Source organism: Manis javanica, chromosome 11 (assembly GCF_040802235.1).
Source record: "Manis javanica isolate MJ-LG chromosome 11, MJ_LKY, whole genome shotgun sequence".
NCBI classification, from domain to species: Eukaryota; Metazoa; Chordata; class Mammalia; order Pholidota; family Manidae; genus Manis; species Manis javanica.
This window is the reverse complement of record NC_133166.1, coordinates 51,349,156-51,370,850: the sequence shown is the minus strand read 5'-3', so window position 1 is coordinate 51,370,850 and position 21,695 is coordinate 51,349,156. Positions and strand designations below refer to the sequence as shown.

At 36.1% G+C, this 21,695-nt stretch overlaps 1 protein-coding gene across 3 annotated transcripts in view; it reads left to right on the top strand.

The window, feature by feature from the left end:
- IMMP1L (inner mitochondrial membrane peptidase subunit 1) overlaps positions 1-21,695 on the top strand; it is a 79,298-nt gene that overhangs the window by 42,409 nt on the left and 15,194 nt on the right. The window lies entirely within an intron of this gene.

The following is a 21,695-nucleotide window of genomic DNA, read 5'->3' as shown; positions in this document are numbered from 1 at the left end:
GCTGTAAAAGGGAACATATTCTTTTGTTTACTCAGCATATACTCATCTTCCTTTGATATTTATAACTTAATTTTCCATTTTTCTTAAAATTTTCTGTGCCACTATCAAATTATTAATAGCCATTACATCTATTAACTTCTATCTTCATCCCCAATATAAGCATATAATTAGTAGTTAAATTATTTTCATTATTGTAAAGTTATTTTGAACTGTAATAGCATCTGACTGCCCAAGTAAGTAAATTTGATCAATAAACTATTAAATAATCTATTACTTGTTTACTATCCATTAAAAACTGGTTCAGCTATGCAAATGTTTTTGATGTTCATTCAAATGCTAAACATGCTAGTGATTATTAGCTTAGGATGATGATAATGTTGAAGATGATAGGGTAGTATCAGATAACCTGTTTTTCTGTAGTGTTTATCATGGACACTGTATCCTTTTATTCTTTAAAATAATGTCAGATTTTTATATAATGCTTTCACCTTCATATGACTGTTACCATTTCTTGAGTCCATCTAGTCACTTCTTAGTTTAGCAACAAGCATATACTTGAGGCCAGAAAGTTTTTTAACAGACAAAACAACAGATCATATAAATGGTAATACCTACTGTGCATGTACTCAAACATGACAGAATTGATTTTCCTTTTTAACAGTTAGTGGAGGAGGCAAATTAGGACAAAAGGATTTAGATAAAATCTCTGCTAAGTAATCAGAGAAGAGGTGTGTAAGTTTTTTCAAATATTTTGTTTAAGGAAAACATTTCCTACCATTTTGTTCCAAGTGTATTCCATTCACTTTGGTTTGCATGTTTATCAGTGTACAGACCTAAGTTTAATGATATTGGCCAATACTTATTATGTACTTAATCTGTATCAGTCACTGTTGAAACTCTTCACAAGGGTTATTTAATCATCACAGTAGCAACACAATGAAGTAGGTAGTAGTAGTATTGTCAGATGGGAAAACTGAACAAGGAGGTTAAATGAATTGCTCAATTTCAAATAGTGAAAGAAACAGTTGGAATTCAAACACTACTAGTAGCTGGCTCCATCCAGAGTGTATAATCCTTACCATGCTTCTGTTCTCCTCCCCAAACGTCAGCTATCTATTATTATTTCTACTCCCATTTCATCAAATTGTACTTTTCCTTAAAATGCATTTGTCTTTATTATTTTTAAAAAGAAAGGGAACTATTTCTGATGAGGGGCAGTATTGGTTCTGAAAAAGAAGCTGGTGATATCCAAAGGCCTTCCCACCCCCACCAGTTTTTCTAGGCTGGGTTTTTCAAGCCATAGGAATAGGATAGCTATTACAGAACCACTTTAGCAAATGTGTTCCATTAATCAAGGTGATTTATAACAAACAGTCATCCAAGTTTAGAGCACTCTGAAGAGATAACCAAGCTGTTTGCAGGGTCTATCCCTCTAGAGTGTTTTTCAGAAGCACATTAGTGTTTGTTCCTCTTAACCTATGCATCCTCTTAGAAAAATTGTTTATAAGATGAAGAAGACATTACTGTTCAGATCTTGACTGAGCTGCACAGTAAAGATGAATATTAAATGTGTTTTGAATTCTAGGCATTTATTTTCCTAAGTAGGTGCTTCAAAAAACAAAACACCAAAATTGTCATTTAGAACCTAGAATACAGAGTTTAGCATATGAAAGAAATAGCACTGTTCATAAGTTGGCAAAAAAGAATATAAACAGATCATTGGTTAAGTGATGTAGAACCATTTTATTCATTCCAGAGTGTAAAAGTGCGGTGGCGAGCAACACTCGAGCCATGATTTATTTTTTACATCAAGCCTTTGAAAACTAAGCAGTCCATGCTAAGATGCTATTGCAGTAGGCTTTGATAATTTTGATGGTAGCAAGGCCAGTAATTCTTTCCTTGGGTAATGGGTGAGCATTGGCTACTAGAATATGAGCTCCATTTGTGACTCTCAGAAGAAACAAATTATACTCAGCTCAAACATCATGAATAACTTGCTTTTCTATACTCCAGGCATTCTTCAGTTTGCTACTTAGAAGCCACTAATTTACCAAAACTAGTTATTTGGAAGTGGAAGTATATGGCAAATAGAAAATACATAAAATGAAACTGTTATTCTCCTAATGATTTATACAGTAGGCAGAATGCAAAGTAAAAGCCTATTTACTGTAATATCTTTCCCCTAGGCAATATAAACCAGGACTTAGGAAATACAGTAAAATTTTGTTACAGAGCTAATGAAGAGACAAAAGCACCTTACAGTCTTTCTGAGGATAATATTGTGTGATCAGGGCTGTGATTTTAATACACAGTGAAACTGTGGTACAGTTAGTCATTTTGACTGTATCCTCTTACCAGCAACATGCTATGTAAGGTCTTACCAGCAAACATGCTATAAAATCTCCCATCTAAATAAACTCCTTTGACACCACAGCCTCCAATAGGAGAATTCTACATGCCTGCTGACTCCACTCTGAACTTCACATTCTCTCTCGAGCTTATTCCAGTTAGGCTTTGGTACCCACCATTCATTGAAACAGTTCTTGTCAAGGGTCCTCAATAACTTCTCTGTTGTCCATCTAGTGGACAACTTTCAGTTCTCATTTTATTTGACCTATTGTTAGTATTTGAAATAGCTGTTTTCGGGACCTGGTTTTACTTAGTTTTTGGGTTACTGCACTCTCTAGGTTTTCTTTATCTTTCTGCTGCTTCTGAGTCTCCTTTGTTGGTTCTTCCAAACCCTGAAGTAACTAAGGGTTCATATTTTAAACTTCCTTAATTTTTACATACTCATACTTTAGGTGACTTCATCCTATCTCACCGTTTTCTAAAATACTATCTAATTTAACTCCCAAATAAATACCACTGCAGCCTCTTTCTGAACTCCAGAATCATATGCCTGATAGTCTGCCTAACATCTCTACATTAGTATTTAATGATCACCTTGGTCTTAATGTGTCCAAAAGTAAATTGATTTTCCTTCCCAAACTGGCTCCTTCCACAAACTTCCCCAACACAGTAAAGTCAAGTCTATTCTTTCACCTGCTCAGGTGATAAACCCTGACTCTCTTCCTCTTTCACCCCACATCCAATCCATTAGCAAATCATGATGACTGTCTTTTAAATTTAATCAGAATTAGACCATTTCTTGTCACTGTCACTGCTGCCATCTTGGTGCAAGGCAAGTTCATCTCTCTCTTGTTTCCTTGAATTAACTTTGAACTGCCTTCTCTGCTTGTACCTTCCCATCTTCTTGCTTCTCTACCACTCGACTGACTAATCTCCACATAGAAGCTGAAATGATCTTTTAAATAATGATGCTTTTTAAAATTGATAGTTACTCTTCTACTCAAAGAGCTCAGTGGCTCCCCATTTCATTCATAATAAAAGCCACAGGTCTTATGGTCATAGGGGCTTTACGTGATCATTCTTCCTGCTGCCTGTTCTTGTAATTAAAGTTTTTTTGGGACACAGTCATGCCCATATTTATACATTGTTTGTGGTTGCTTATATTTTTTTTCCCCCTTGCCTGGGGAGACATATCGAAAAAAACCTCACTAATGTCAATATCCAAGAGGTTAAGGCCTATGTTTTCTTTACAGTTTCAGGTCCTAGGTCTTTAAACCATTTTGAGTTTTTCTGTGTATGGTATATATAAAACAGTGGTCCAGTTTCATTTTTTTACATGTAGCTGTCCAGTTGTCCCAGCACCATTTATTAAAGACTGTCTTTTCCCCATTGTATATTCTTTCTTTGTCATATATTAATTGATGGCAGGGATTCATTTTGATCATGGCTGATTACTCAGCACCCAAACTTTGATTTGGCATCCAGTAGCTACATAAAAAATACTTGAAGGGTAGACAAACTACAGAAAATACTGGAAGGGTGTATATGAATAGGGTCTAGCCATGTTTTCTTCTACTTTCTGTTCTACTTCTACTCAGTTTCTTTTCTTTATTTTTTTTTATTAAAGTATAGTTGATTACAGTCATACATTGGTTTCAAGTGTACAACACAGTGGTTTGACAGTTACCAATATTATTAAACCCTCACCCCCACCAGTGCAGTTATTCTCTGTCAGCATAGGAAGATGTTAACAGAATCATTGACTGTATTCTCCATGCTGCACTACCATCCCCATGACCAGCTTATATTATGATTGAGAATTTTTGTGCCCCTTCATTCCCCTTGCCTTCCCCACCCACTCACCCCAACCCCTTCCCCATATAAACCAACAGTCACCTCTCAGTGTCTGTAAGTCTATTGCTGTTTTGTTCATTTTGTCTTGTTTTGTCTCTAGATTCCACAAATAAGTGAAATCATATGGCATTAATCTTTCTTTGCCTGATAATGCCCTTATCATAATATCCTCTGTAGCCATCCATGTTGTCACAAATGGCAGGATTTCTTTCTTTTTTATGACTTAATAATATTCCATTGTGTATATATGTGTGTATATACCACATCTTCTTAATCCATTCCTCTGTTGATGGACACTTAGGTTGCTTCCATAGCTTGGCTATTGTAAATTATGTGGCAGTAAAAAGAGGAGTGCATATATATTTTTGCATCAGGGGTTTTGTTTCTAGTCCTAGAATTAATGGGTCATAGGGTATTTCTGTTTTTAGTGTTTTGAGGAACCTTCATACTGCTCTTCACAGTGGCTGCACCAACTTAGATTCCCTACTCTACTCAGTTTCTTCTACTAGTTTCTACTGCAAGTTTGCTCCCAAGTATGTACATGATGTTATTATCTTTTAGTAAGATACATGTTCCTGTAGTTCACTACACTATGCTCCTGCTAAACTGGCCAATCTCTGGTCATTCTTGTCTTCATAGAAGGCTTGACAGCTAAGCTACTTCCATAAGAGGGCTACCTGACCACCTTCCATACTCATAAATGAAAGTTGTAGAAAACGTTGGAATGTCATTGTAGCAGAACAGCAGCATACTGATGATGTGTTTCTTTTTTCAAGTGACTTCTATGTGAACTGAATGATATTTTTCAGCTATTTTAGGAAGCTGACTAAAAATTCACCTGGCTTTGCTTTAATGTATCAGTTTGGAGTACTCTGAACTAAAAACTAAATCTTCTAAAGGAATGGTAGAATTGAGGTACCCTGAACCTACCGTGCTCTCATTTTGAGGGAAGCTTTGATGCCCAAGAAATGATATGGTGGTTTTGGTATGATGAAGGCTAAGTAGCCCTTGAAGATGCAGTGCCTACTCATTGGGTTGTGTGGTAATGAGAATTTTCTATATTTCAGCAGAAATGCATATGCCCTTTGGATGTATTTAACTACAGGTATTTTGTTCTTTTGATCCTTTTGTTTGGCAGGTTAATGATGGGTGAAGTTGTTACCTGTAGTTGGCAAACTGCTCCTTTAAGTGTAAAATTCTGCTTTTTAGTGGTTGTTCATTGTAAAATGAATCACTTTTTAAATCTTTCAAATAATTAAAACTTTGTTGAATTTTAGTTCCTCTAGCCATAGCAGACACTATATATTGAAAATGGACATTAATAGAAATATGATTATGGAGTAATTGGTATATTCCTAGTTTTATCCTGTAGTTAGAGGAGTAATTGTGATTCAACTTCTATGTGGTGAATAGTCAGCAGAGCGGTTGGGAAGCAAGAAGATAGGAGAGGTACAGCAGAGAAAGCAGTTCAGAATTCACAGGAATATTAAAAAAATCTTTCACAATTGTTAAAGGAAACATCTACTTATTAAAAAATTATTTTTACCTTTATTAACCTATCAAAATGTAAGGCTATTTAAAGCTTTTTAGTTCTTGTTACCACAGATTCCAGGGTTATATGCAAAAGGTGACATATTGTTCACCAAATTAAGTAGAGTGATGGTAGGTGAATAGGTAATGTAGTATTTCTTACATTTTTTTCTTTTTAAATTATATAATATGTTAATAACATCATTATTGTTATTGTCAGAAATGTAAGAAACAGAGACAATTTTACATTTAAAAAATAACTGATTAAATGTTCTCAGGATGTATCGGTAATATAGTTTTCTTAAAAGGAGAACTTGAAAAGGGACAGTATGCCAATAATAAAGCTGTTTTACAGGGTATTGGAAAATATTTAAATAAAACTGCCTGACAAACTGAAAAACAATTTCACTAATTGGGCAGCATTAGAAAATGGTCACTTTATATGGTTGACACTAATAACCCCTTATTGTGTACTGTGTATTTAGGTTATAGTTCAAATCCTTGAATATCCTAATGCTGTTTTTCTGTTTGTTTAAATGTCATTTACTTTAGCTAAAAGTCACAACCAGATGGTCTCCTATTACCACTTATATTATAAACATAAAAAAATACTTCTGTGTAAAGAAAGGAATCATCAGATTGAAAGGCTTATTTATTATAAGCTGCTGATACACGAAATCCTTATGTCATTTAAATAGAAGAACTGCCTAATAATGTCACTTATTACAAGTGGGATATCTAAACAAGGGACTTGCTTTTTGCAGACTGTAGTGATAAAAACCTGTGCTACACATCCATTTCTCAGCAACGGCTCCAAGGATAATCAATCGTGGCATACTGCTAATGCCTTGATTGCAGCTGATGTGGAGGAAATATGTTTACTCTTTTACTAAAGTGAAGTTCACTGCGGAGATGACGTGACTTTTTCATCCTATAGCTAACAATTCTGAAGATAAATTTGACTAACTGTTTACAATTCTGAGGTGTTTTCCTTCTGATGTTAACACTAGTCATCTTTGAGGCTCCACCTTAAGCATTTTCTGGTGTGTTCTTTGAACATTTTCAGAATAATTTGATCTTAGTTTAATTATAATACATAGTTTATAGAATTTTATTTTGTAGAAATGTATTTTATCTTACCTATGTTTGAATATATGTCTGTGTGTATGTATATGTGTCTGTAAGATGAACATTTCTATTGAAAGAGCACTAAGTCCTCCTGAAACTAGTGTTTTGATCACCTAAAAATATTTTAACTCCTCAAAGTTGGAAAGTCAGTAACATTCATGTGAATCTAGGGAGGCAGTTGTGCAATTCAGTAAAATGGAAATATGATGTGTACTTTTATCTACTTTTATTTGAGACCTCTCTTCTCTACATTATGGTTGCCTAAAAGTAATTCAGGAAATTAAGCAGTGTAATGCTGCAGTCCAGTGTAAGCATTTGAAGCCAACTCCAACTTTGATGGTAACATAAGAGTGGAAAAGAGAAAAGAGGCATAAAAGCAGGTATGTATGTTCTAAGACAGTTGAAGATAATAAATTGGCAAGAAAATATTGGCATTACAAGCCATTATACTGCTTTTCTAGAGATACGTAAGAGAGCTTTCCTTGTAGGTTAGAATTTTCATAACTATTTTAAGAAAATTTAAGAATAATTAAATTTGGCACAGCTAAACTTAGTTTGCTTGCATCCTTGCTAAACACACATGCAGAACCAACAGGGAAAGGAGACAAAATACCTAAAATTATGGGGTAGTATTTTAAAATTATAAGATGCAATTTAAGATTCTAATCTGCTCTGTATACATTGTGTGTATGAATCTCTAAAAATCAGGAAGGATTAGAGAAACGTTCTATTGTCTGAAGGGACTTAAAATTTGATCTGGCTTCCCTATGTACAGAAAGTCAAAGTGTGTCTTGGGATATAGACCAGTACGGACTTTGTGACCCCAGCTGCAAGTGTGCCTAACCCCAAAGCAACTCCAGCATTCAGGCATCTTCCTTAGTGAAGTTGTGCCTCAGGAATGGTCAGAATCACTAGACTTGGGGCCCAGGTAGGGGTGGGAGAGAAGACTTAAATGGCCTTCAGGCGGCTATAGTACTGGACAAAACTTGCCAGGCATTAACTTCACAACCTTTCTTTTACTTTCATTTATTCATGCATTCAATAATTCCACAAATATTTGTTGAACACTTGAGGGCTAACACCAGGTTAAGAGGAGATCAAGTCCCTGCCTACAGTGCTGTCCAGTAGACCAGTAGAACATCCTTTAAAAGTAGAATATTCTATATTTTCGCTGCCCAGTATGATAGCCACTAGGCACATGTGGCTATTGAGCACAGGATGATGGTTAGTATGTCTGAGTGACTGATTTGCTTATTTTATATAATTTTTAAAATTAAATAGCCACTTATGTTACTAGTGGCTATTATCTTCGGCAGTACACCTTTAGGATATTATAGTCAGTTGGAGGAGCAGACAAGGAAGTACTATGTGGTGCAATAGAGTTATATACAGGGTACTATGATAAGATACAAGAGGATATTTATCCAGACTAGGGTAGATAGGATTCCAGACTGGGAGAGGTAAAACCCAAGTTGAAGTTCTAAAGAATAAGTGGGGTGAGCCAAAGCAATCAGCATATTCAGGTCTAGAAGGGGAAGTGCAGCATTGTGCTTTGGGCCACTGCCAAAAGTAAGTTCTTATACCTGGAATATTACAGTGGGGAGGGGTGAAGAGTGACAGGAGATAGAAATGAGAAGGTAAGCAGGGCTCAGGTATTCATACATCTCAAGTAGGTGAATAACATTAATCAGACTTAATGTTTGAGAGAATACCCTGATACTAGTATAGACTAATAGCGGATGGTTTGGAGTAGGAGAGACCAGAGGCAGGGAAACCAATTATAGGCTGCGAGTAAGACATAATAAATTGAGATCATTATTAAGAACAGAAAGCAGTAGAATTTGAAGGAAGATTAAAGAAATAACTAGAAGGATTGGATGCAAGAAGAAATGGAATTGAAGGACTTAAAATCGACCCAAGTTTCTGGCTTTAGCAATTGAGGTAGGTGGTGCATTAAAAATATGGAAATGGTGAGAGATACTAGTTTGTGAAATAGAAGGTATATTCAATTTTGGAGTAGTATAGAAGCCTAAGATAGACTATATTTTAAATTAATTCAATGGCAATTAAGTAACAAGTGCTTTCCCTGAATGACATCTGGATTCTACACAATTCCCACCTCAGTGTCCACTGTTATGTTTTCATGATCTCTCAATCAAAACAATGTTTTGATGCTCTTAGCCCTGGGAGGTCCATCTTAATTTTAAAAGATCTTTAGCTATTCTCTTTGTATCTTATATCATCACAGACAATGTCATCTGTTATCCACCTGCCTAATATTCAATTTTGTATTCACAAGCAATAATTCATTCAAAAAATCTTCCAGTGTATGGAACATTAGAGTTGTGGTTTTGATGAATAAAACAGAAGTAGAATTGTCTACCCATCAAAGAAAAAAATTGCAGCATAATGTTTTTATATTTTTTAATTTTTTTTATTTTTGTATCATTAATCTACAATTACATGAGGAACATTATGTTTACTGGACTCCCCCCATCACCAAGTACCCACCACATACCCCATCACAGTCACTGTCCATCAGCATAGTAAGATGCGGTAGAATCACTACTCGTCTTCTCTGTGTTGCACAGCCCTCCCCTCACATTATACATGCTAATCGTAATGCCACCTTTCTTTTCCTGCCCCCCTTATCCCTCCCTTCCCACCCATCCTTCCCAGTCCCTTTCCCTTTGGTAACTGTTAGTCCATTCTTGGGTTCTGTGATTCTGCTGCTGTTTTGTTCCTTCAGTTTTTTCTTTGTTCTTATACTCCACATATAAGTGAAATCATTTGGTACTTGTCTTTCTCTGCCTGGCTTATTTCATTGAGCATAATACCCTCTAGCTCCATCCATGTTGTTGCAAATGGTAGGATTTGTTTTCTTCTTATGGCTGAATAATATTCCATTGTGTATATGTACCACATCTTCTTTATCCATTCATCTACTGATGGACACTTAGGTTGCTTCCATTTCTTGGCTATTGAAAATAGTGCTGTGATAAACATAGGGGTTTGTCTGTCTTTTTCAAACTGGGCTGCTGTATTCTTAGCATAAATTCCTAGAAGTGGAATTACTGGGTAAAATGGTATTTCTATTTTGAGCTTTTTGAGGAACCTCCATACTGCTTTCCACAATGATGAACTAATTTACATTTCCACTAGCAGTGTAGGAGGGTTCCCCTTTCTTCAAAACCTCACCAACATTTGTTGTTTGTCTTTTGGATGGTGGCGATCCTTACTGGTGTGAGGTAATACCTCATTGTGGTTTTAATTTGCATTTCTCTGATGACTAGCGATGTGGAGCATCTTTTCATGTGTCTGTTGGACATCTGAATTTCTTCTTTGGTAAACTGCTGTTGAGCTCTTCTGCCTATTTTTTAATTGGATTATTTGCTTTTTGTTTGTTGAGGTGCATGAGCTCTTTATATATTTTGGATGTCAACCCTTTATTGGATCTGTCATTTATGAATATATTCTCCCATACTATAGGATGCGTTTTTGTTCTATTGATGGTGTCCTTTGCTGTACAGAAGGTTTTCAGCTTGATGTAGTCCCACTTGTTCATTTTTGCTTTTGTTTCCCTTGCCCGGGGAGATCTGTTCATGAAGAAGTCGCTCATGTTTATGTCCAAGAGATTTTTGCGTATGTTTTTTTCTAAGAGTTTTATGGTTTCATAACTTATATTCAGGTCTTTGATCCATTTTGAATTTACTTTTGTGTATGGGGTTAGACAATGATCCAGTTTCATTCTGTTACATGAAGCTGTCCAGTTTTACCAACACCAACTGTTGAAGAGGCTGTCATTTCCCCACTGTATGTCCATGGCTCTTTTATTGTATATTAATTGACCATATATGTTTGAGTTAATGTCTGGAGTCTCTATTCTGTTCCAGTGGTCTGTGGGTCTGTTCTTCTGCCAGTACCAAATTGTGTTGATTACTGTGGCTTTGTAGTAGAGCTTGATCTTGGGGAGCGAGATCCCCCACACTTTATTCTTCCTTCTCAGGATTGCTTTGGCTATTCGGGGTCTTTGGTGGTTCCATATGAATTTTTGAACTATTTGTTCCAGTACGTTGAAGAATGCTGTAGGTAATTTGATAGGTATTGCATTGAATCTGTAGATTGCTTTGGGCAGGATGGCCTTTTTGATGATATTAATTCTTCCTAGCCAAAAGCATGGGATGAGTTTCCATTTGTTAGTGTCCTCTTTAATTTCTCTTAAGAGTGTCTTGTAGTTTTGGGGGTATAAGTCTTTCACTTCCTTGGTTAGGTTTATTACTAGGTATTTTATTCTTTTTGATGTAATTGTGAATGGAGTTTTTTTCCTGATTTCTCTTTCTGTTTGTTCATTGTTAGTGTATAGGAAAGCCACAGATTTCTGTGTATTAATTTTGTATCCTGCAACTTTGCTGAATTCCAGTATTAGTTCTAGTAGTTTTGGAGTGGAGTCTTTAGAGTTTTTTATGTACAATATCATATCATCTGCAAACAGTGACAGTTTGACTTCTTCTTTACCCATCTGGATTGGTTGTATTTCTTTGTTTTGTCTATTGCCTTGGCTAGGACCTCCAGTACTATGTTGAATAACAGTGGGGAGAGTGGGCATATCTGTCTTGTTCCCAATCTTAGAGGAAAAGTTTTCAGCTTCTCGCTGTTCAGTATGATGTTGGCTGTGGGCTTATCATATATGGACTTTATTACGTTGGGGTACTTGCCGTCTATACTCATTTTTTTGAGAGTTTTTATCATGAATGGTTGTTGAATTTTGTCGAATGCTTTTTCAGCGTCTATGGAGATGACCATGTGATTTTTGTCCTTTTTTTGATGTGGTGGATGATGATGGATTTTTGAATGTTGTACCATCCTTGCATCTCTGGGATGAATACCACTTGGTCACGGTTTATGATCCTTTTGATGTATTTTTGAATTCGGTTTGCTAATATTTTGTTGAGTATTTTTGCATCATGTTCATCAGAGATATTGGTCTGTAGTTTTCTTTTTTGGTGGGTTCTTTGCCTGGTTTTGGTATTAGGGTGATGTTGGCTTCATAGAATGAGTTTGGGAGTATTGCCTCCCGTTCTATTTTTTGGAAAACTTTAAGGAGAATGGGTAATATGTATTCTCTGTATGTCTGATAAAATACTGAGGTAAATCCATCTGGCCCAGGGGTTTTGCTCTTGGGTACTTTTTTGATTAGCGCTTCAATTTCGTTGCAGGTAGTTGGTCTGTTTAGAGTTTCTGTTTCTTCCTTGGTAGTTTTGGAAGGTTGTATTTTTCTAGGAAGTTGTCCATTTCTAGGTTTTCCAGCTTGTTAGCATATAGGATTTCATAATATTCTCTAATAATTCTTTGTATTTCTATGGGGTCTATCGTGATGTTTCCTTTCTGATTTCTGATTCTGTTGATGTGTGTTGATTCTCTTTTTCTCTTAACAAATCTGGCTAGAGGCTTATCTATTTCATTTATTTTCTCAAAGAACCATCTCTTGATTTCATTGATTTTTTTCTGTTGTTTTATTCTTCTCTATTCTCTATTTTATTTATTTCTTCTCTGATCTTTATTATGTCCCTCATTGTGCTGACTTTAGGCCTCATTTGTTCTTCTTTTTCCAATTTCAATAATTGTGATTTCAGACTATTCATTTTGGACTGTTCTTCCTTCTTTAAATATGCCTGGATTGCTATATACTTTCCTCTTAACACTGCTTTTGCTGCTTCCCACAAAAGTTGGGGCTTTGTGTTCTTGTTGTCATTTGTTTCCATATATTGCTTGATCTCTATTTTAATTCGGTCGTTGATCCATTGATTATTTAGGAGCATGTTGTTAAGCCTTCATGTCTTTGTGAGCCTTTTTGCTTTCTTTGTACAATTTATTTCTAGTTTTATACTTTAGTGGTCTGAGAATTTGGTTGGTAGAATTTCAATCTTTTGAATTTACTGAGGCTCTTTTTGTGCCCTAGTATGTGGTCTGTTCTGGAGAATGTTCCATGTGCACTTGAGAAGAATGTGAATCCAGCTGCTTTTGGGTGTAGAGTTCTATAGATGTCTGTTTGGTTCATGTGTTCTAGTGTGTTGTTCAGTGCCTCTATGTCCTTACTTATTTTCTGTCTGGTGGATCTGTCCTTTGGAGTGGGTGGCAGGTTGAAGTCTCCTGAAATGAATACATTGCATTCTATTTCCTCCTTTACTTCTGTTACTATTTGTTTCACATATGCCGGTGCTCCTGTGTTGGGTGCATGTATGTTTATAATGGTTATATTCTCTTGTTGGACTGAGCCCTTTATCATTATGTAATGCCCTTCTTTATCTCTTGTTACTTTCTTTGTTTTGAACTCTATTTTGTCTAATATGAGTACTGCTACACCTGCGTTTTTCTCCCTGTTGGTTGCATGGAATATCTTTTTCCATCCCTTGACTTTTAGTCTGTGCATGTCGTTGGGTTTGAGATGGGTCTCTTGTAAGCAGCATATAGATGGGTCTTGCTTTTTTATCCATTCTATTACTCTGTGTCTTTTAATTGGTGCATTCAGTCCATTTAAATTTAGGGTGATTATTAGAAGATACGTACTTATTGCCATTGCAGGCTGTAGATTCGTGGTTACCAAGGTTCAAGGTTAGCTTCTTTAGTATCTTACTGTCTAACTTAACTCACTTATTGAGCTATTATAAACACTTTCTGGTGATTCTTTATTTCTTTCCCTTCTTATTCCTCCTCCTCCATTCTTTATATGTTGGGTGTTTTATTCTGTACTCTTTTGTGTTTCCTTTAACTGCTTTTGTGGGTAGTTGATTTTATTTTTTGCCTTTAGTTAGTATTTGGTTAGTCTGCTTTCTTTGCTGTGATTTTATTTTCTCTGGTGACATCTAGCCTTAGAAGTGCTTCCATCTAGAACAGTCCCTCTAAAATCCCCTGTAAAGGTGGTTTGTGGGAGGCAAATTCCCTCAACTTTTGCTTGTCTGGGAATTTTTTAATCCCTCCTTCATATTTAAATGATAGTTGTCCTGGATACAGTATCCTTGGTTCAAGTCCCTTCTGTTTCATTTTCATTGCATTAAATATATCATGCCATTCTCTTCTGGCCTGTAAGGTTTCTGTTGAGAAGTCTGATTATAGCCTAATGGGTTTTCCTTTGTAGGTGACCTTTTTTCTCTCTCTGGCTGCCTTTAATACTCTGTCCTTTTCCTTGATCTTTGCCATTTTTATTATTATGTTTCTTGCTGTTGTCCTCCTTGTGTCCCTTCTGTTGGGAGTTCTGTGTGCTTCCGTGGTGTGAGCGACTATTTCCTCCCCCAGTTTGGGGAAGTTTTCAGCAATTATTTCTTCAAAGACACTTTCTATCCCTTTTTCTCTCTCTTCTTCTTCTGGTACCCCTATAATGTGGATATTGTTCCATTTGTATTGGTCACACAGTTCTCTTAATATTGTTTCATTCCTGGATATCCTTTTATCTCTCTCTGCATCAGCTTCTATGCGTTCCTGTTCTCTGATTTCTGTTCCATTAACGGCCTCTTGCATCTTGTCCATTCTGTTTTTAAGTCCTTATTTCTGTTTTCTCCCTCCCAACTTTATCCGTTAGCTCTTGCATTTTTCTCTGCAGCTCCATCAGCCTGGTTATGACCTTTATTTTGAATTCTTTTTCAGGAAGATTGGTTAACTCTATCTTTCCAGTTTCTCTCTCAGGGGATGTCTCAGGGATTCTGGTCTGGATCAGATACTTCTGAGTTTTCATGACGATAGAGATATTCATGGGCCGTTCATGCATTTGTCTGCTGGGTGAACAAAGTCCCTTCCCGCTTGCTTTTCGCCTTTCTCCCCTGCGAGAATGGCAACCCCTAGCGGTTTGTGCTGGGCAGCTGTGTGCCAACGGGGTCTCTGGGTCTGGCCCGTGCAGGTGCAGAGGAGACTCTGCGGGGCTGCTTTGGGTGTGGCCTGTCTCAGGCTGCTGCTCCACTATGGTGGGTCCGTGCTGGAAGAGGAACGGACAGGAGGCTGTTTATCACCATGAGGGGCCTCAGAGCTATGCTACCACCCAATGGTTTAGGGCGCCCGGCGTTCCCCGTGATTCTCAGCTCCTGGGCTGAGTGTGCCAGGATGCTTCCATCCAGCTGTGAGGTTCCTCTTCCTTTAAGACTTTCAAAAAGCACTCAGTTTTCTTTTGTCCCAGGGGCTCCGGCTGTGGGAACCCACTCGCAGGTTTTACTGTTCCGTTTCCCTAGTATCCAGCACACCACACACTGTGTGTCTGTACTCCTGGTGCGGTACTGACTAGGGCTTGGTACTTAGCAGTCCTGGGCTCCCACTCCCTCCCTGCTCCGACTCTTCTCCTCTCGCCGTGGAGCTGGGGTTGGGGCTGCGCTCGTGTCACGCTGGGCCAGGGCTTTTATCTTACCCCCTTCGTGAGGCGCTAGGTTCTTGCAGGTATAGATTTAGCCTGGCTATTGTACTGTATCTTCTGGTCTCTTTTGGGCAGAGTTGTATTTGTTGTATTTTCAAAAATATATATGGTTTTGGTCGCAGATTTCTGCTGCCCTATTCATGCCATCATCTTGGCTTCTCCTACCACACAATGTTTTTTTTTAAGGCAGTAGTAATATCAAATACAAAAATCTACGTATTTTATTTTAATCATTTTTTTTAGTATGGACTCTTTTCTGCCCCCTGATCTATTTCTATTTCAGGTGTAAATCAGTTTTCTAGCAATCTCTGTGTGAAACAGTTATGTTTAGGGACCACAGGAAATTGAAAAGAGTTGCAGAGATTCATCTATATGAATAAATCCACATGGGGATAAGTTTTGACTTGGGAAGAATAATTTGAAGTCCTGAGGATGAAAATTTTGGTTTAAACATATTAGTACATATTTTGTACAGTATGGATCTGAGATACCATTTAGACTTTTACTGAGAGCGTTACACAACTTATTTTCTTAAAGAATACCGGAAGTAGCATATTCTTCTGCTACTCTCTGAAATACACTGTCTCATTAACTTAGGCTCACCTTTTGAAAAATAGGAGAACCAGAGTTACACCAGGCTATAAATTACCATTTTATCTGTTAATTTAATATTGCTGTAGAATTTTTTTCTCTTATCTGCTTTGAATCTTCAATTTAGTAATAACCAGCAGATTGATCCAACAGAAAATAACTGTGAGTCTGAAATGAAATTTTTGTTCTATCTTGTCTTACTCCATACCAGAAAAGTCAGGTTTTGAGTTTTGGCCCCATACTACAAATATGTTGTACTTTATGTTTATTTAAATAAATGAATTCTTAACTAAACTAGTATGTTAGTTAACCAGAGATCTGGTGACATTTTTGCTAATTGTCATCACTGTACTATACAAATAAGCAAACCTGCTATATGGATTGGAAGTTAGGTCCATCCCTTGACACTCTACCAGGGGAAAAAAAGGTTTTTTTTTAAATTCCACAAATCTCTTCATCACCTGCATCATGATGGAAGTGTTCTTTTTTAAAAAAGTGCATATTAAGGGATATTAAAATACCCACATGTATATATGTGTGTGTATGAATGTGTGTGAATATATACACAGACAGTTCCTGACTTAAGATTTTTCTTTTACTTTTTGATGCTGTGAAAACAGGAAGCATTCATTCAGTAGAGATGGTCCTTCCGATTTTGAATTTTGATCTTTCCCCAGGCTAGTGATATGTGGTACAATACTGTCATGATGCTGGGTAGTGGCAGGAAGACACAGCTCTGTCAACCAACCATCATGGGAGTAAACAACCACTATACTTAACAACTGTTCCATAAAACTATTCAGTTTTTCACATTCAGTAGAGTATTAAATTACGTGAGATATTCAACACTTTATTATAAAATAGACTTTGTGTTAGATGATTTTGCTCAACTGTAGGTTAATGTAAGTGTTCCGAGCATGTTTAAGGTAGGCTAAGCTTAGCTCTGATGTTCAGTAGGGTAGGTGTATTGATTGCATTTTCAACTTATGATGGTTAATTAGGATGTAACCACAGCATGAGTTGAGGAAAATCTATATAAACTTTTAAAATTATCTAATTAATACATAGTGGTCATAAAAATGTAAATTTTGAAATACAAAAAACAGTGTTATGGGTTAAACATTTATATACATTGCCTACAACTTTGTTCATTGACAATATTAATGTAAATCTATTACTTTTTAAATCAGCTGTCTACTATTATATAAATAAACTATATATAAAAATTAACTCCCTATGGCAGCTACCTGTTTTCCGTGTTATGTATCTATTTTACTTTTTTTTGTATTTTATAGAATCTGCATATAAGTGAAATCGTATGGTATTTGTCTTTCTCTGACTTTGTTTCACTTAGCATAATACACTGTAGGTCCATCCATGTTCTTGCAAATGGCAAGATTTTCTTTTTTTTTTTTTTTTTGGCTAATCTGATCTTTTCTACCCATTCTATTGATGGACATTTAGGTTGTTTCCATATTTTGGTTATTGTAAATAATGCTGTGACAAACATGGCAGTGCATAAAACTTCTCAGATTAATGATTTTATTTTCTTTGGGTAAATTCTCTCAAGTGGAATTTCTGGGTGCTCTGGTATTTCTATTTTTAATTTTTTGAATAAACTTCCATACTACTTCTATAGTGGCTGCACCAAATTGCAATCCCACCAGCAGTGTACAAGGGTGCCCTTTTCTTCACATCCTTGCCAACACTTGTTATTTCTTGGCTTTCTGATATTAGCTATTCTGATTGGTGTAAAGTAATACCTCATTATGGTTTGATTTGCATTAATGATGATAAGTGATGTGCAGCATCTTCTCATTTGTCTGTTGGTCATTTGCATTCCTAATTTGGAAAAATATCTGTTCAGGTCCTCTGCTTATTTTTAAATCAGATTGATTGTTTTTTGGTGTTGAGTTATATGAGTTCTTATATATTTTGCATATTAGCCTTTATCATATATCTTTTGCAAATATATTCTCCCATACTATAGGTTATCTTTTTGTTTTGCTGATGGTTTTCTTTGCTTTGCAGAAACTTTTTAGCTTGATGTAGTTCCCTTTGTTTATTTTTGCTTTTGTTAGCCTTGCCTGGACACACATGTCCAGAAAAAAAATTTTTAATGCTGATGTTGCATGTAACTGTCTGCATTTCCCAACACCATTTATTGAACACATTGTCATTTCCCCAGTGTATATTCTTGTCTCCTTTATCATAAATTAATTGACCATATAGGTGTGGGTTTATTTATGGGCTTTCTGTTCTGTTCCATTGGTCTATGTATCTGTTCTTGGGCCAGTACCATATTGTTTTGATTACTGTAGATTTGCACATAGTTTAATACTAGGAAGTGTGATTCCCCCAGCTTGTTCTTCTTTCTCAGTACTACTTGGGTTACCCAGGGTGTTTTGTGGTTCCATGTAAATTTTAAGTATTAAAACTTAAATTTTAACTATTGAAAATTTTAACTATTGCTCTAGTTCCATAAAAAATGTCATTGGTATTTTGATAGGGATTGCACTAAATCTGTTGATTGCTTTTGGAAGTATGGCCATTTTAACAATATTAATGTTCCCTATCCATTATTATGGAATATCTTTCCATTTATGTGTGTCTTCCGTTACTTTCATCAGTGTCTTTTTTTAAAATTAAAGTATTGATATACAGTCTAATGAAGGTTTCACATGAACAACCTTGTGGTTTCAACATTCACCCATGTTATCAAGTCCTCAACCCCCTGCCCATTGCAGTCACTCTCTGTCAGCATAGTAAGATGCTATAGTCATTACTTGTCTTCTCTTTGCTGTACTGTCTTTCCTGTGACCTACCTATATTGTAATTGCTAATTATAGTGCCCCTTAATCCCCTTCTCTGTCCCTCCTGACTCACACTCTGCAACTCCTTCCCTTCAGTAACTGGTAGTCCCTTCTCGGAGTTAGAATCTGCTGCTGTTTTGTTCCTTCAGTTTTGCTTTGTTTCCCATTCATCTACTGGTGGACTCTTAGGTTGCCTCCATATATTGTCTATTGTACGTACTGCTGTGATAAACATAGGGGTCCATATATCTTTTTGAATCAGGGATCTTGTTTTCTTCAGGTAAATTCCTAGAAGTGGAATTCCTGGGTCAAATGGTAATTCTATTTTGAGTTTTTTGAGGAACCTCCATACTGGTTTCCTCAATGGTTGAACTAATTTACATTCCCACTAGCAGTGTAGGAGGATTCCCTTTTCTCCACATCCTCACCAGCATTTGTTGTTCCCTATCTTTTGAATGTTGGCCATCCTGACTGGTGTGAGGTAATATCTCATTGTGGTTTTAATTTGCATTTCCCTGATGATTAGTGATGTTGGAGCATCTTTGTGCCTATTGGCCATTCGAATTTCTTCCTTGGAGAAGTGTCTGTTCGGATCCTCCACCCATTTTTTTTTTTTCATATTAACTACTTTTATTTTTATTTTTTTTATTTTTTTATTTTTTTTGAGAGGGCACTCTCATATTTATTGATCAAATGGTTGTTAACAACAATAAAATTCAGTATAGGGGGGTCAACACTCAATGTACAATCATTAATCCATCTCAAGCCTAATTCTCGTCAGTCTCCAATCTTCTGAAGCATAACGAACAAGTTCTTACATGGTGAACGAATTCTTACATAGTGAATAAATTCTTAGATGGTGAACAGTACAAGGGCATTCATCACAGAAACTTTCGGTTTTGATCATGCATTATGACCTATAAACAATCAGGTCAAATATGAATATTCGTTTGATTTTTGTACTTGATTTATATGTTGATCCCACATTTCTCCTATTATTATTATTATTTTTATTTTTAGTAAAATGCTGAATTGGTAGGTAGATGCAAGATAAAGGTAGAAAACATAGTTTAGTGCTGTAAGAGGGCAAATGTAGATGATCAGATGATCAGGTGTGTGCCTATGGACTAAGTATTAATCCAGGCTAGACAAGGGCAGCAAGACATCCACGGATGCAAAAGATTTCTCTCAAAGCAGCCTCCACCCATTTTTTAATCAGGTTATTTGTTTTGGGGATGTTTAGGTGTATGAGTTCTTTATATATTTTATATGTTAACCCCTTATCGGATAAGTTGTTTACAAATATATTGTCCCATACTATAGGATGTCTTTTTGTTCTGCTGTTGGTGTCCTTTGCTATACAGACGCTTTTTAGTTTGATGTAATCCCATTTGTTCATTTTTCCCTTGCTTGAGGAGATGTGTTCAGGAGAAATTTGCTCATATATTCAACAGATTTTCACCTATGTTTTCTTCTGTGAGCTTATATTTTCATGATTTCCATTCAGGTCTTTGATCCATTTGAGTTTACTTTTGTGTATAGAGTTAGACAGTAATCCAGTTTCATTCTCTTAGGTGTAGCTGTCCAGTTTTTCCAAAACCACTTGTTGAAGAGGCTGTCTTTTCCCCATTGTTTATCAGTGGCTCCTGTATCATATATTACTTGATCATATATGCTTGGGTTTATATCTGGGCTCTCTAGTCTGTTCCATTGATCCATGGGTCTGTTCTTGTGCCAGTAACAAATTGTTTTGATTTCTGTTATTTTGTAGTAGAACTTGAAGTTAGGGAGCATAATCCCCCCAGCTTTGTTCTTCCTTCTCAGGATTGGTTTGGCTATTCAGGGTTTTTTTGTGGTTCCATATGAATTTTAGAATTGTTCATTCTAGTTCGTTGAAGAATGCTGTTGGTATTTTGATAGGGATTGCACTGAATCTGTAGATTGCTTTAGGCAGAATGGCCTTTCATCAGTGTTGTATAGTTTTAGAATATAGGTCTTTCACTTCCTAGCTAAACTTATTCTTAGGTATTTTATTCTTTTTAATGCAATTGTAAATGGAATTATTTTCTTAATCTCTCTTTCTGTTCATTATTTGTATACAGAAATGAATCATATCTCTGTAAATTCATTTTGCATCCTGCAACTTCACTGAATTCATCTATTATAATACTTCTTCAGTGAAGTATTCAAGGTTTCCTATATGTAATATGATATCATCTATAAATAGTTACAGCATCACTTTTTTCTTACCAATTTGGATGCCTTTTATTTCTTTGCTTGCCTGGTTGCTATGGCTAGGAATTCAGGTACTATGTTGAATGAGAGTGGTGAGAGTGGGCATCCTTGTCTTGTTTCTGAACTTAGAAGAAAATCTTTAAGTTTGTCATATACTGAACATGATGTTAAATGATCTATATTTTACTTAAGCTCTGCTGATTGAGGAATATTTGTATTGTTGGCAGTTTTGAATACCATAGTGAACTTCCTTGTTTATACATAATTGCCTGATGAGTTTGGCAAATATTTGCTTGAAATTTTTCTAGAAAAAGGGTAACAAAAACACAAGGGATGCTGCTTAAGGGAACACAAACTGGAGATGCAAAAAGTATACTTTACTTACATCAAAACTTTCAGTTTTCATCAAAAGGGTTCTGTTCATATTGTTCTGAGGTATGTTTAAAAAAGAGAGACACTTTAAAAATGAGATAATCGGAACATGTGTTCCTGGCAGTGTTGGAGTAACTGCTGAACATGCCCTACTACCTTATAGAATATTGCAAAAATAATATGTGAAATGCCACAAAAAAAGAAAACTACAGACCAATATCCCTGATGAACATAGATGCAAAAATACTCAGCAAAATATTGGCAAACCAAATTCAAAAATACATCAAGAGGATCATACACCATTATCAGGTATGATTCATCCCAGGGCTGCAAGGATGGTACAACATTTGAAAATCCATCAACATCCACCACATCAACAAAAAGAAGGACAAAAAGCACGTGATCATCTCCATAGATGCTGAAAAAGC